Source organism: Vombatus ursinus, unplaced genomic scaffold (genome assembly GCF_900497805.2).
Source record: "Vombatus ursinus unplaced genomic scaffold, bare-nosed wombat genome assembly UNPS02014807.1, whole genome shotgun sequence".
NCBI classification, from domain to species: domain Eukaryota; kingdom Metazoa; phylum Chordata; class Mammalia; order Diprotodontia; family Vombatidae; genus Vombatus; species Vombatus ursinus.
Genome location: NW_020954585.1, coordinates 9,888,496 through 9,904,775, shown reverse-complemented (window position 1 = coordinate 9,904,775; position 16,280 = coordinate 9,888,496).

Here is a 16,280-nt window from a genome sequence, read left to right as displayed (position 1 = left end):
ATCATTATTAAAATGTGGAAGGGTTATGATCAATGTTAGTGGAAGGAATATATTCATCCTATCAGATCTTTTGGAGTATAACTGAGGGGAAAAGAAATTGAGGTAAGAATAAAATTAACACTGAAACCTAGAAAGTTTCCCTTGTAGGCACTGAGTTTAAATGGTAACTTGCAGAGTTCTGAAAATGTTTGTTGCTATATTGTCATGTAGCAAATAACGTCTGGTACCCAAATAGGCATAATAAGTTAGATATACTTAGGATGAGTGAAGAAGTGAAACCAATATGCTTCCTGCAGGAGCTACTTTTCTCTCTCAGTTTCTTTATATGGAAATATAATAGTTTCTTACTTCTCATAGGCACATGTGATGCTGTTGAAACTACCTGATTATCCCTTTTATTTACTCATCCTACCTTGGGGATTGCCCACTTAGCCTTCATTTGTTTTTCTGATTTGAAAAACTTCCACCTTCTACAAGATGTTCCCAATCCTCCTTATTAATATTTTCTCAATGAAATTATCTACTGTATATACACTGTTTATACATAACTGTTTGCATATTATGTCTCTCTGAATTCCTTGAGAAAAGAAACTTTTTTTGTTTTTCTTTGTGTCTGCAGCACTTGTTCAGTCATTTTTCATTTGTGTCCAAATCTTTGTGATGCCATTTGGAGTTTTCTTGGCAAAGATACTGTAGTGGTTTGCCATTTCTTTTTCTTGCTCATTTTACAGATGAAGAAACTGAGGCAAACAGGATTAAATGACTTACCTAAGGCAATATTGCTAGTGTCTAAGACCAAATTTGAATTTGGGAAGATGAATCTTCATGATTCCAGGCTTAGCACTTTCTCCACTGTGCCACCTAATTGCGTTTTCTCTCACTTAGCACCGTGCTGTTAAGCAGCATGGAAGAGTGTTTATTGCTTGGTGACTAAGAGTAAAGAGTTTTTTTTTCCTTTGGGGCCACTAACTGATTGAATAACCATTCACAGGTAATTGGGTGCTTTGTAGCTATATTTTATCAGTGTAGGTAAAATTTCTGCACTGCAGGATCTGTAACCCCTCTTTGCTATCTAGTCTAGTCCAATGGAATTCTTGTTTTTCCATAAATTCTCCATAACAGTTTGACCCGATATACTGAAGGCCTTCCTCTTGTTATTTTCTGTATCCTTGGGTTCACAGTGTGTCTTTTGTCTTCTCAGCATCTCATTAATGTCTTTTATTCCTCTTATATTTAAGTCATGATTGTTAATATGGTACAATCTACTTGTACCCATCATTCTCTATTCTATTGTACTTTACTTGTAATTTTCCAAATTATGGGGTAGGTTTGGAGTTTTGGTTTTTGTTTCATTTGATTCAATAAAAAAACAAGTGTCTTTTCATGTACAAGCCACAGGGATACCAATGTGAAGTTACAACCTGTCCTAGCAGAGAGGATACAACACACATACAAATATAATACAAATTAAAATGTTACAGGAGAATAAGAATTCCAAAGAGCATTATAAGATAGGTGTCAAACATGCAGTCCACTAGCTGCAGGTAGCCCACACAAGATTAAAATGTAATTGGGACTACTTGAAAAAATAAAAATTCAACAAAACAGATAATATTACATTTTAAAAGTCACTATGCAGCCCACAGGGATTTATGGTTTAATGGCTCCTGTTTTTTGTTTTTCAAAATTATTTTTATTTATTTCTTAAATATTTCCCAATTACATGTAAAGATTTTTTTAACAATCATTTTTAAAAGTTGAGTTTGTGGAAAATGATTTTCTTAGTAATCATTACCTTGGAAACTCAGAGCTTCTCCATCCCCCTTTCTTTTAAGTTCAGTCCTTCAGAAAGACATTAAGATGTAATTTAAATGGATCTATACCTGCTCATTATGTTGCCTAGACAGGTTGATTCCTCCTTATTGTCAAGACAGGTGATATGGAAATTGATGTCTCTTTGACCAGGATTGAGTGACCTGGGTCACATACTGAATCAGACCCTTATTTTAATATGGCCCACCTCCCAGAGTTGAACACCTACTCTTCAAAGGGCATAAAAGGCTGTACCCCCAAAATCTCAATTCAAATCAGTTCTGAATTGGCCCCCTTAGGGGGGCCCAGTTTTGGACTGAACTCCCATGTAATGTATGTCAAGCCAGCTTGAGAGAAATTAAACCGTGGGCACGCACCCCAATTTCTTCTCTTAGAGTTGACTAAAATGGGGGTTTTTGGGGGTTCAAAACTTTCATATTCTCTCCTCCCATCCCCCCCTTGAGAAGGCAAACAATTTGATTTTAATTATACATGTGAAGTCATGCAAAATATTTCCATATTAGCCATGTTGCAAAGGGAAACAATAGAATAAAAAAAGTATGCTTCAATATGCATTTAAGAGTTGATCAGTTCTCTCTCTGGAAGAGGATAGCATTTTTCATCATGGGCCCTTTGGAATTGTTTTGAATCATTGTCTTGATAAGAGTAGCTAAGTCTTTTATGGTTTATCATCCTTACAATATTGCCTTACTGTGTAAAATGTTCTAGTTCTTACTTCATTTTGCATCAGTTCACATAAGTCTTCCCAGGTTTTTCTGAAACCTTACTGGTCATTTCTTATAACACAATAGTATTCTATTCCATCATAATCATATACTTGAACTTGATCAATCAGCCTTTCCTCAATTGATGGGCATCCCCTCAATTTCCAATTCGTTGCCACCACAAAAAGATTTGGGTTTTTTCCCTTTTCTTTGATCTCTTTGAGACACAGACTTAGCAGTGGTATTGCTGGATCAAAGGGTATGCACAGTTTTATAGACCTTTAAGTGTAGTTCCAAATTGTTCTCCAGAATGGTTAGACTAGTTCACAACTCCACCAACAGTTAGTGTTCCAATTTTTCCACATCCGTTCTCAAATTTGTCATTTTTCTATTCTGCCGTGTTAGACAATCTGATAGCTGTGAAGTGTTACTTCAGGAGTTGTTTTAATTTGCATTTCTCTAATTTAAAGTTTTCTTATATGACTATTGATAGCTTTGATATCTTCTGAAAACTGCCTATTATATCCTTTGACCACTTAGCAACTGGGGAATAGTCATTTTTATAAATTTGGCTCAGTTCCTTATATAGTTTTTTGTTTTTTTATTTTTTGTTTTTGGTGAGGAAATAAGGGTTAAGTGACTTGCCCAGAGTCACACAGCTAGTGAGTGTTTTGTCTGAGGCCGTATTTGAACTCAAATCCTCCTGACTCCAGAGCCAGTGCTCTATCTACTGCGCCACCTAGCTGCCCCTATTCCCTATATAGTTGAGAAATGAGGAATGGCCTCCATTTTTATTTGAGTTTGGCACCACTGTTCTAAGAGACTTCAGGGAAAAAGAGATCACTTTCAGTTAGGGTCATCTGGGAAGGCTTAGGATTTGAAGCTAGAAGAGACCTTAAAGATCATTTGGTTTGATCTCATTCTACAGATTAGAAAATTGAGGTCTAGAGGTGACTTGACTCATATGAGGTCATGTATATAAAAGTATTAGAGTCAGGGTTTGAACCTAGGTCTGCTGACTCTAAATACAGCGATCTATAAGTTTAAGCTCCTTCATTCAGCCCAAGACTACATAAAAAGACAGCCAGAAGCCTGAGGGCTTTAAGAAAGGGATCCCACTAGAAAAGCCAGAGTGAGCTCAGGGAAACAAGTCTGAAATCTTCCAGAATTCTCATCAGGGTTGCTTCAGGAACACTTGAAAACAGTAACACTGAGAGGGCATGTTCCAGGGGGGCCTGGAAATTACCTGACACTCTCAGGATGAACCAAAGGCACTAACTGTGCACAGGAGACTGACATGCTACTAGGGGTAGTGGAAGTCAGCAGTTAAAAACACAGGAAAATCAGGAACAGGAATAGGCCCTGACTACCCCATCCAAGAGAATGAGAGGGAGTGCAACCTGGCCCTGGTAGGAGTCCCAAAGAAGGAGCTGAATCTAGGAATATGAGTAAACAGAGAGTAATAAAAACCTTTTAAGGGATATACAAGAGGTAAACCCAGAAAATGAAAGTAAATCCATAACACCACAAAAAAGAGCCTCAGAGAAAAAATGGCTTGACCACCAGGGTTATAAAAATACCTGGAAGAAATAGGAGAAAGGAAGAAAGAAAGAAAAAGAAAAAAGGAGGAGAAAGAAGAAAAAGGAATGAGAAAAGAAGGAAGGAAGGAAAAAGAAAAGGAAAGAAGAGAGAAAAAAATCTAGAGAGGGAAAAATTAACTTTTCTCAACTAACAAAAAATATGTTTTTTTCCTCCAGCTTCCCCTTGCACTTAAAAAAAAAACCAAAACAAAACTCTTGTCACAGATGTGCATAGTAAAGCAAAACAGATTCTTGTATTGGCCAAGTGCAAAAAATATATGTCTCATTCTTCATCCTGAGTCCATCACCTCTGTAACAGGAAGTGAGTAACTTGCTTTACCAACAGGCCTCTGGAATCATAGTTAAGTCGTGCTAATCAGAGTTCTTAAGTCTTTCAAATCCGTTTGTCTTTGCATTATTTTTGTGTAAATTGTTTTCCTGGTTCTGCTCACTTCATTCTGCAACAGTTCATACAAGTCTTCCCAGGTTTCTCTGAAACTCCCTTTCATAATTTTTTACAGCACAGTAGGATTCTCTTGCATTTATATACCATAATTTGTTCAGCCATTCCTCAGTTGATGGGTGTCCCCTTCCCACCTCCAGTTTCTAGTTCTTTGGTACCACCAAAAGAACTGCTATAAATGTTTTTGTATACATGGGTCCTTTTCCTTTCTCTGATCTCTTTGGTAGTGTGTGGGACAAAAGACCACCTACCTAAATTTGAATCAGAGTCTTGACAAGAATTTGCAAAAAGGAAAGCTGCTTTGTTGGCTTTCTTGAGAAAGGACACCCCTGTGTCGCCCAAAATGGCGTCAGCCAAAGAGTGCAAGAGTGCTTTGTTCAAAATGGGTTTATATAGACCCTAGCACAATAGCCCACCCTAACCTCCTTCCCGTTGGGCCACTGGCTGAGCCTCAAGGGCACAATCTATTTGCATAAATCTTCCACAGCAATGAAGAGAACACAGGAATACAGAGATCGCAGCATGTTCCCCTTTTCAGGGCCCCATGGTTTCAACAGTCTTCTACACAAGGTCATATAGCTAGAGGACGAGATAAAACAGGATACACTATAGTTCAGGAATTTCTGCTTACACAACTAAAGAAGAGGGGGGGTTATGTCCTGAGGGGTCTTTACTGGTGCTGGTATGCATGTACCACTCAGTAGGATATAGGGATATGCCTATTAGTGATATCACTGGATCAAAGGGTATGCATCTTTAATAACTTTGGGGGTCTAATTCTAAACTGCTTTCCAGAATGGCTGAACATTTGAATTATAATTCTACCAACAATGCATTAATGTACCAGTTTCCCCCAGTTCTTCCTACATTAGTAATTTATTTTTTTAACCAACTTGGCCAATCATGTGGGTTAAAAGTGGAACCTTAGAGTGGCTTTAATTTGAACTTTTCTAATTATTAGTGATTTGGAACATTTTTTAATAATGGCTATCAATAGCTTGAATATCTTCCTTAGAATACTGCCTGTTAATATCTTTTGACCATTTGTTAATTATGGAATGGCTCTTATACATTTGAATGTTGATATATTTTGGAAACAAGACCCTTATCAGAGAAACTTGCAATAAAGTTTGTTTGTTTTGTGCCTGAGGTAACCCCAGGCCAACTTTTGTCCTGTGAGAGCATCCCTGGATGAGGGACTGTTTTTCTTTTTTTAAAAAAAAAATTTTATTGAAGCTTTTTTGTTTCATTACTTCTTACCCATAGAACCCTCCCTAGTAATAATGAGAAACAGTTAAATAAAATGAGCTGACATAGTGACCATGTCTGACAGTATATGAAGCACTCTTCATCTGTAGTACACTGCATCTCTGATGAAAGGGAAAAAATGAACTTCATTGTCCTGGAAATCAAGATTGCTCATTGCATTAATCTGAGTTCTGATATATTTTAGTGTTGTTTTCCTTTATGTTATTATGGTCTTTTTTTACATTGTTCTCTTGGTTCCACTTTTTAGAAAAAAAAAATTGATTTTAAAATTACCCAATGTAAACAAATATGAACATTTCAATATACCAAAAAAAAAAACCAAAACAGAAAAAAGAGAATTACATATGAAACTCAACTTACATTATATAGTTTGTTTTGTAAAGTATATATTAAGCTTACTATGATAGTACCAAAACTCTCCTTGTCTGTTTCCTTCTGAGTTTCCTTCTACTCTATTTTTAAAAATGTTTCACTTATACTTTTATCTTTTTGATGAGCAAATGGACTTAAGAAAAACCTGGAAAGACTTGTATGAACTGATGCTGAGTGAAGTGAGCAGAACCAAGATAAAGTTGTACACAGTAACAGCCGTGTTGTGTGATGACTATCGTTGATAGACTTAGCCCTTCTCAGCAATGCAAGACTCTAAGACATCTCCAAAGGTCTCATGATGGAAAATGCTATCCACATCCAAAGAAAGAACTATGGAGTTTGAATACAGATCAAAGAATATTATTTGCTATTTTTTTTCTTCTGTTTTGTTTTGTTTCCTCTTTCTGGTGGTTTCTCCTACTGGTTCTAATTCCTCCTTACAACATCTCCAATGTGAAAATATGTTTAATAGGAATGTATATGTATGGCCTATATCAGATTGTGTGCTGTCTTGGTGAGGGAAGGGGATAAAAATTTAAAACTCAAAAGCTTATGGAAGTGATTATTGATAAAGCAAAATAAATTAATAAAAAAAAATAAAGTGAAAAAAAGAGAAAGACTTTTTTTAGAAGATGCTGCTTGCTAATTAGTTTTGAATTAAAAACTAGGTATTCTTAGAGGCAGAGACAGAAGAAGTAATACATTCCAGGCAAGGTGGACAGCCATTATGAAGGCATAGTGACCACAGATAATAGTGTTGTGTATAAGACCAATTTGTCTGAACCACAGAGTCAAGGAAGGGGAGTAATATATAATGAGGCTGTAAAAATTGGTTGGGACTAATATGAAGGACTTTAAAAGCCACACAAAGAGTTTATATGTGATCGTAGAGGTAATAGGGAGGCACTGGGATTTATAGAGAAGGGAGAGTGACATGGCTAGATCTGTACTTAAGGAAAATAACCTTGATAGCCATATGGAGGAAATGGGGAAAAAAAGGCAGGGAGAACAATCAAGAGGATCTTACAAGGTAAGAAGTCTGAAATGAGGCAGTGGCTATGTAAGTAGAGTCAAGGGGCTGAATGTAAGATATGGTGGAGGTAGAAACAAAATTTGAAAACTGATAGAATATTTAGGATGAGCGTGAGTGAGAAATTGTGGACACCAAGATTACAGACCCTGGGACATTAAAAGAATGGTGGTGCCTTTGACAGAAATAGGGAAGTTTGGGAGAGGGATGAGTTTTTTGGAAAAAGATAATGAATTTTGTTTTGGACATATACATACATACAGAGGGAGAGAGATAGAGACAGAGACACAAAGAGACAGAGAGAGAGACACAGAGACACACAAGAACTGGATGTATATTTATGTATATATGTGTATATATGTATATATGCGTATATGTGTCTGTTTGTGTATATCTATCCATCTATAAAATCTATCTGTGAGTTATCTGCATTCAGGAGATAATTAAACTTAGGGCAGTTGAGGAGGTTATCAAGCAAGTGTAGCAAAAGAAGACAGTCCAGGACATCCTGGGATACAAACAGTTACCGAATATAATATGGATGATTAAACAGGAAATAAAACTGAGGAGTAGTAAGCTAAGTAGGAGGAGAATCAGGAGAGTCATAAAATGAAAATCCAAAGAGGAGAGAATATCCAAGAAAAGAGGGTGGTCATCTGTTTCAGATACCATGAAGAAGTCAAGAAAGAGGAAGACTGAAGAAAGATCATCAGCTCTGTCAATTATGAGATCACTGGTAACTTTGGAAAGAGCAGTTTCAGTTTAGTGAGGTGGAAGCAAAATTACAAAAGGTTGAGTGAGAAAGATGAGAAGTGAAGGCAGGAAGGGTAGACTGCTTTTCTTAGATGTTTGGCTGAAAAAGGGAAAAGAGATATGGGATAATTTAGGGGGTAGTAGGGCATAGTGAAGAATTTTAAGTATTGAGAGATTTGTGTTCTTTAAAGACAGTAGGGAAGGAAATCAGTAGACAGAAGTTGAGGGTTAGAGAAGGAAAAGGGATAATTGAAGGGACAATTTGCTGAAGAGGATGGGAAAAGATAGGATCAAATGTATATGTAGAGTGGTTGGCCTTAACAAGGAGAAGGAAGGGCCACTTCATTATCAGAGACTGGAGAAAAGAAGGACAAAGTAGGGGTTGTTGTCAAGGGGGTTCAGATAAAAAAGAGAAGGGAAGAAGAGGAAGCTCCTGGTGAATGGTCTGGTTTTTTTTTGGTAAAATAAGAGTTAAGGTCCTTAGCTAAAAGCATGGGGGAAAGGACAGGAATGGGATGTTTAAATTGAGAAGAGAATGTTTGGAATAGCTTCCATGAAGAGCAAGATAGGGAATAAACTAGAGAGAGAAAAAAGCATTGCCTTGCTGCAATGAGGGTCCATTTGAAGTTAGATAACAAAAATGCATAGCATACTCATTTGGAATAGTTGTGTGATTTCCTCAAACTCCATTTAGCAGCATATGAGTAGGAATGGGAGAGGTGGGCAGTGGGAGTAACTCAGAGTTTGGGTGAAGCAAGGGATTAGCCCAGATAGGGCAATGGGGTGAAGGATTTAAGAGTATTGTGTGTGGTTGAATTGTTTAACTATAGGGTCAAGATTAGGAAGGAAGGAGAATGAGGTCCGAGGAGGAAGTACAGAGAAGGCCGAGAAAGTACAGGGGAGGTGGATCTTTCTTTTCTAGGTCTTCAGTAGCTGCGGCGACTGAGGAGATGGGGGCTATAGCTCCAACCTAGAGGCATTATATCCCTGGATCATATCCCTGGATGATGGCTTTGAGTGTAAGTTGGAAGCAGGGATGGGGTGAGGTTGTTCTTGAGGTTCTTGGACACAGGGTCCTGGGCTGTCTCCACTGGAGTGAAAGGAAGTATTGGTAGTGATGGTGGTTTGACCCTCCTTGCCTATGCCACTTCTTGTCTCTCCCTCAGGTTTTCTTGATGCCTTAATTTATTGGCTTCAGTTGGTTCTTAGCTGGGGCTTGAGAAAGAGTGGATTAGATTGCATTTAGGAAATTGCACAATGCTTTTAACAGCTATAAGTTGCTTCCTAACACAAAATCCTATATTTTTAATACCAGTGTTCTCTTAGTGATACTTTATTTTACTTGTGAATCTTGAAAAATTATTATTGTGAGTGACCCAAGAAGCAACTAAGAACTACTGGATATATTACTCCAAGGAGATCAAAGAAAGAAAAGTCTTCTATATGCTAAATATTCATAGCAGCACTTTTTTTTTTTGGTGGTAAAGAAGCAAAATCAAAGTGAGTGCATTGATTGCAGAATGGATGAACAAACTACAGCATATGAAGGTAATGGAATATTATTATGGCTAAAGAAACAATGAATATAAGAAATTTAGAGAAACATGGGAAAATTTATATAAACTTATGCAATTTAGTGAGAAAGGAATTCATAATTTTCATATTCCTCTATATGATATGTGTAATGAATATACTAATAATTTCATTTTCTCAAGAGCTGCCTTTTGCAGTTTGTGAGACAGACTCACAATGCAGCTTGAACTGATCAATCAAACCTTGACAAGGCTCACAATCACTGGCATCCTTCTGCCTGTCTACCTGAAGAGAAGCAAATCAAAGACTGTAGAACCTGTTACCATCACAAAACTCTATGACCCACTAAGTAATGACTTCCAAGGACTTGAGCAGTATTGCTCCCACAGGAGTCCAGAATTGTTGTATTGTCTTCCATTTGTGGGTTTGTTGTGGCCCTGGAAATGATTGTTTGTAATCCACCTTCTCTCCTCCCTTCCCACTTTCCATTTATGTATAATCTCTGTCTTCACTTCAGCAAAGTGGAATTCTGATCAGGAGAATTCCCAATTTGCAAATCTGTTCGTCATAATGAAACTAATTAATTAAATGGCTACCTGATTACTGGCACTTTGTCTCTGGCCTGCTGATTGTTCACACTCAGGTTAGAGACTGGCTCAGTAAAATCCTATTAACATTAGTAAATCAGTAAAGAACTAATGGGGCAGCTAGGTGGTACAGTGGATAGAGTGCCAGGTCTAGAGTCAGGAAGAATATCTTCCTGAATTCAAATTTGGTCCAAGACATTTATTAGCTGTGTGACCCTGGGCAAGTCACTTAACTCTGCTTGCCTCAGTTTCCTTATCTGTAAAATGAGCTGGAGACAGAAATGGTAAAGCATTCCAGTATTTTGGCCAAGAAAACCCCAAATGGGGTTATGAAGAGTTGGACATGACTGAAACAACTCACCAACAACAAAGAACCAATGACCATAGTAATGACTCCATTATCCATTAAAAACAGTGACTAAAGAACTAATCCAATCCAATAAACTTTTATTAAGTGCCTACTATGTACAGGTACTGTGCTAAGCTCTGGGGATACAATTAATAAAAAGAAAGACAGTCCTTGCAGTCAAGGAGCTTACAATCTAAAGGGGAAGATGCAAAAGGAAATAGGAAAGGAGAAGGGGAGAGAAAGGGAAGGGAGCGCATCTCATTCTGTGGAACTGAAATCAAGCAGGGCAGCAGAGGCAAAGTGGAGAACTAATGGCTAATGAAAACTAATGACTACATCAAGGACACACTCCACCCCTCCCCCTAAAAAAAGACCAATAAAATGAAAGATGCTGTATAATTATAGTGACCAATCTTGGCCTTGGAAAAGGGATGAGGAAGAGGGACTATGATCATGGAATGCTGCATATTACTGACAGATGTGATCAATGTGTTGACCGGTTTTGCAGAACTACTTTTATTTTTGAATATTTATTTCATTGAGTGGAGAAGGGAAGGATGAGAGGATCATAGGTTTAGGGCTGGAAGGGACTTTTGAGATCATTCAGTCTAGTAGGCTTCAAAGTAGCCCTCCTGGCGTACCATACTATGACCCCAAAGAATGTGAGATCAACCAACTAGAGGGTGGTAAAATGGGTTACATCCCACCCTCCCTGTCACAGTTAATCATAGAACTTATCTCCTACATGACCACACCTATCCTTCACCCATTTTTGCCTAGTAGTTCACCACTCCACCCTTTCCAGATGACATTAACAAGCTTCCAATCTCCCTGTTATGAACTAAATTCCCAGTTTTATTCAGAACTGCTGTCTAACCATGCTTTCTTAATCTTCAACTTGTTATGTTGTGGGTTTTTTTTTGTTTTTTTGTTGTGCCCAAGTTCAAGACTACATCTATTCTTACTGAATTTTATTTTATGAGATTTAGGCCGATATTCTAGCCTGTCAAATTTCTTTTGGATTCTAACTATCCATCCCTTTGGTGTCATCCACAAATTTGATGAATAAATCACCTGTGCCTTTATCCAAATCAATGATAAAAATGCTAAACAAAAGGAGGTGAAGCACTGATAGTACCCTAGGGTACTCCACTGTAGGTCTAGCCACTTAAACACTGGAACATTAACACCCACTCTTTGAATACAGCCATCAACCAATTCTGAATCCATCTAACTGTATGAACATTGATTTACTATCATCCCAAGAACTGTGTGGTGCTTAAAGAAATCATACAACTATGCTAAATGAGTATGCTATGCATTTTTTGTTATCTAACTTCAAATGGACCTTCATTGCAGCTAGGCAATCCTTTTTTCTCTCCCTAATTTATTCCCCATCTCACTCCTTATGGAAGCTATTCCAAACATTCTCTTTTCAATTCAAGCATCCCATTCTTGTCCTATCTCCCATGCTCTCACCTAAGGACCCTAATTCTTATCTCACCAAGAAAACAGATCATTCACCAGGAGCTTCCTCTTCTCCCCTTCTCTTCTTCATCTGAACCCCCTTGACATCAACCCCTACTCTCTCCTTTTTTCCAGTCTCTGATAATGAAGTGGCCCTTCTCCTTGTTAAGACGAACTTACTCTACAATCCAGGGCAGCTAGGTGGCTCAGTGGATAGAGCTCTGGGCCTGGAATCAGGAAGACCTGAGTTCAAATACAGTCTCAGACACTTCTTAGCTGTATGCCCCTAGGCAAGTCATTTAACCCTGTTTGCCTCAGTTTCCTCATCTGTAAAATGTGCTGGAGAAAGAAATGGCAAACTACTCCAGTATCTTTGCCAAGAAAACCCCAAATGGGGTCATGAAGAGTTGGACAGGACTGAACAACAACTACAATCTAATAGCATTGGCCTCCTCGCCGTTCATCAAACATGATATTCCATCTCCTAACTCTAGACATTTTCACTGGTTGTCCCCTCTGCCTAGAATGCTCCTGCTCCTCATCTCCATGTCCTAGATTCCATGGCTTCTTCTTTCAGGTACCAGTTGCACCGCCATCACTTCTACAAGAATTCCTGCAGGCACCTATACAAAAATTGACCATGTACTAGGGCATAAAAATCTCACAATCCAATGCAGAAAGGCAGAAATATTAAATGCACCCTTTTCAGATCATGATGCAATAAAAATTACATGTAATAACGGACCATGGAAAGATAGTCTAAAAATTAATTGGAAACTAAATAATCTAATCCTAAAGAATGAATGGGTCAAACAACAAATCATAGAAACAATGAATAACTTTATCCAAGAGAATGACAATAATGAGACAACATACCAAAACTTATGGGATGCAGCAAAAGCGGTTCTTAGGGGAAGTTTTATATCTCTCAATGCTTACATGAATAAAATAGAGAAAGAAGAGATCAATGAATTGGGCATGCAATTAAAAAAGCTAGAAAAAGAACAAATTCAAAATTCCCCAGTTAAATACCAAATTAGAAATTCTGAAAACCAAAGGATAGAGTAATAAAATTGAAATTAAGAAAACTATTGAACTAATAAATAAAACTAAGCGCTGGTTTTATGGGAAAAAAAAACAATAAAATAGGTAAACCTTTGGTTAATTTAATTTTTAAAAAAAGAAAGAAAAATTACCAACTTACCAAATTACTAACATCAAAAATGAAAAGAGTGAATTCAGTACCAGTGAAGAGGAAATCACAACAATAATTAGGAGTTATTTTGCCTAACTGTATGCCAATAAATTTGACAGTCTTAGTGAAATGGATGCATATTTACAAAAATATAAATTGCCCAGATTAAGGGAATAGGAAATAAAATACTTAACCCCATTTCAGAAAAAGAAATTGAAAAGCCCTCAATGAACTCCCTAAGAAAAAATCTCCAGGGCCAGATGGATTTACAAGTGAATTCTATCAAACATTTAAAGAATGATTTAATTCCAATACTACATAAACTATTTGGGAAACTACGTGAAGAATAAGTCCTACCAAATTCCTTTTATGTGACAAATATGGTGCTGATACCTAAACTGGGAAGAGCCAAAACAGAGAAAGAAAATTATAGATCAATTTCCCTAATGAATATAGATGCAAAAATTTAAAATAAAATATTAACAAAGAGATTACAGCAACTAATCTTGAGGATAATACACTATGACCAGGTAGGATTTATACCAGGAATGCAGGACTGGTTCAATATTAAGAAAACTATCAGCATAATTGATCATACTAACAACAAAACTAACTGAAATCATATGATTATCTCAATAGATGCAGAAAAAGCTTTTTGACAAAATACAACATCTATTCCTATTAAAAATACTAGAGAGCACAGGAATAAATGGAGTCTTCCTTAAAACAATAGGTAGCAACTATCTAAAACCATCAGCAAGCATTATATGTAATGGGGATAAGCTAGAAGCATTTCTATAAGACTGGGGGTGAAACAAGGATGTCCATTATAACCACCACTATTCAATATTGTACTAGAAATGTTAGCTTTAGCAGTAAGAGAAGAAATTGAAGGTATTAGAATAGGCAAAGAAGAAACAAAGCTATCACTCTTTATAGATGATATGATACTTAGAGAATCCTAGAGAATCAACTAATGAACTAATTGAAATAATAAACAATTTTAGCAAAGTTGCAGGATATAAAATAAACCCACACAAATCATCAGCATTTCTGTATATTACTAACAAAGCCCAACAGTAAGAGATAGAAAGAGAAATTCCATTTGAAATTACTGTAGACATTGTAAAATATTTGGGAGTCTACCTGCCAACAAACCCCACAACTACATGAACACAATTACAAAACACTTTTCACACAAATAAAGTCAGATCTAAATAATTGGAAAAATATCAGTCGCTCATGGGTAGGCTGAGCTAATAATAATAAAAATGACAATTCTACTCAAATTAATTTACTTATTCAGTGCCATACCAATCAATCTGCCAGAAAATTATTTTATAGAGCTGGAAAAAACAATAACAAAATTCATCTGGAAGAACAAAAGGTCCACAGTATCAAGGGAACTAATGAAAAGAAATGCAAAGGAAGGTGGCCTAGCTGTAACAGATCTTAATTGTATTATAAAGTAGGAATCATCAACACTACTTGATACTGGCTAAGAAACAGAGTGGTGGATCCGTGGAATAGGTTCGGTATGCAATTCACAACAGTCAATGACTATATTAATCTACTATTTGATAAATCCAAAGACTCCAGCTTCTGGGATAATAAATCACTATTTAACAAAAACTGCTGGTAAAACTTGAAAATAATATGGCAGAAACTGGGCATAGTTTCTTACACCCTACACCCTATATCAAGATAAAGTCAAAATGGATACATGATTTAGATATAAAGACTGATATTACAAGCAAGCTAGGAGAACAAGGAATAGTTTACCTTTCAGATCTATAGAGAAGGGAAGAATTTATGACCAAAAAAAAAGACAGAAAATAAAATGCAAAATACATAGTTTTGATTACATTGAATTGAAAAGTTATTGTGCAAACAAAGCCAACACATCCAAGATTAGGAGGGAAGCAGAAAGGTGAGAAAGAATTTTTACAATCAGTGTCTCTGATAAAGGCCTCATTTCTAAAATATATAGAGAACTGAGTCAAATTTATAAGAATACAAGTCATTCCCCAATGATAAATGGTCAAAGGATATGAACAGGCAGTTTTCAGATGAAGAAATTAAAGCTATCTATAGTCATATGAAAAAATGCTGTAAATCACTATTGAGTAGAGCAATGCAAATCAAAACAACTCTGAGGTACCACATCACACCTATCAGATTGGCTAACATGATAAAACAGGACACTGATAAATGTTGGAGAAGATGTGGAAAAATTGGAACCCTAATGCTTTGTTGGTGGAGTTGTGAACTGATCCAACCATTCTAGAAAGCAATTTGGAACTATGCCCAAAGGGCTATAAAATTGTGCATACCCTTTTACCCAGCAATAGCACTTCTAGGGCTGTATCCCAAAGAGATCATACAAATGGGAAAAGGACCCACATGTACAAAAATATTTATAGCAGCTTTTTCTGTGGTGGCAAAGAATTGGAAACTGAGGGGATGTCCATCAATTGGGGAATGTGCTGTAAGAAATGATGAGCAAGCAGACTTCAGAAAAACCTGGAAAGCCTTACATGAATTGATGCAGAGTGAAATGAGCAGAACCAGGAGAACATTGTACACAGTAACAGTCACATTCTGAGATGACTGACTTTGATAGGCTTAGCTCTTCACAGCAATGTAAGAATCTAAGATAACTCCAAAAGACTCAGGATGGAAAAAGCTATCCACATCCAGAGAAAGAACTATGGAGTCTGAAATGCAGATGGAAGCATACTATTTGCTCTCCTTTTCCTTTGTGGTTTTGTTTTATTGCTTCATTCTTGTGGTTTCTCCCATTAGTTCTAATTGTTTTTTACATAATGACTAATGGGAAAATATGCTTAATAAGAATGTATAAGTAGAGCCTATATCAGATTGCACGCCGTCTTGGGGAGGGAAGAGAGGGAGGGGAATAAAATTAAAAACTCAAAATCTTATGGAAATAAATGTTGAAAACTGAAAGAAAAAAAAAAGAATTCCGGCAGGACGCCAATAATTTGAATTCTCGTCTCCGTTTTCTTCCCTTCTAGCTTCCTGCGCATTTTCCTTCTGGGGATCCCTGTCCCGTCCTCTAGAGGGCGCAGACACCCTACCGGGAGCGCCTCGAGCGCCTCAGACGCGCCCCTTGGTGTCTCTGCCC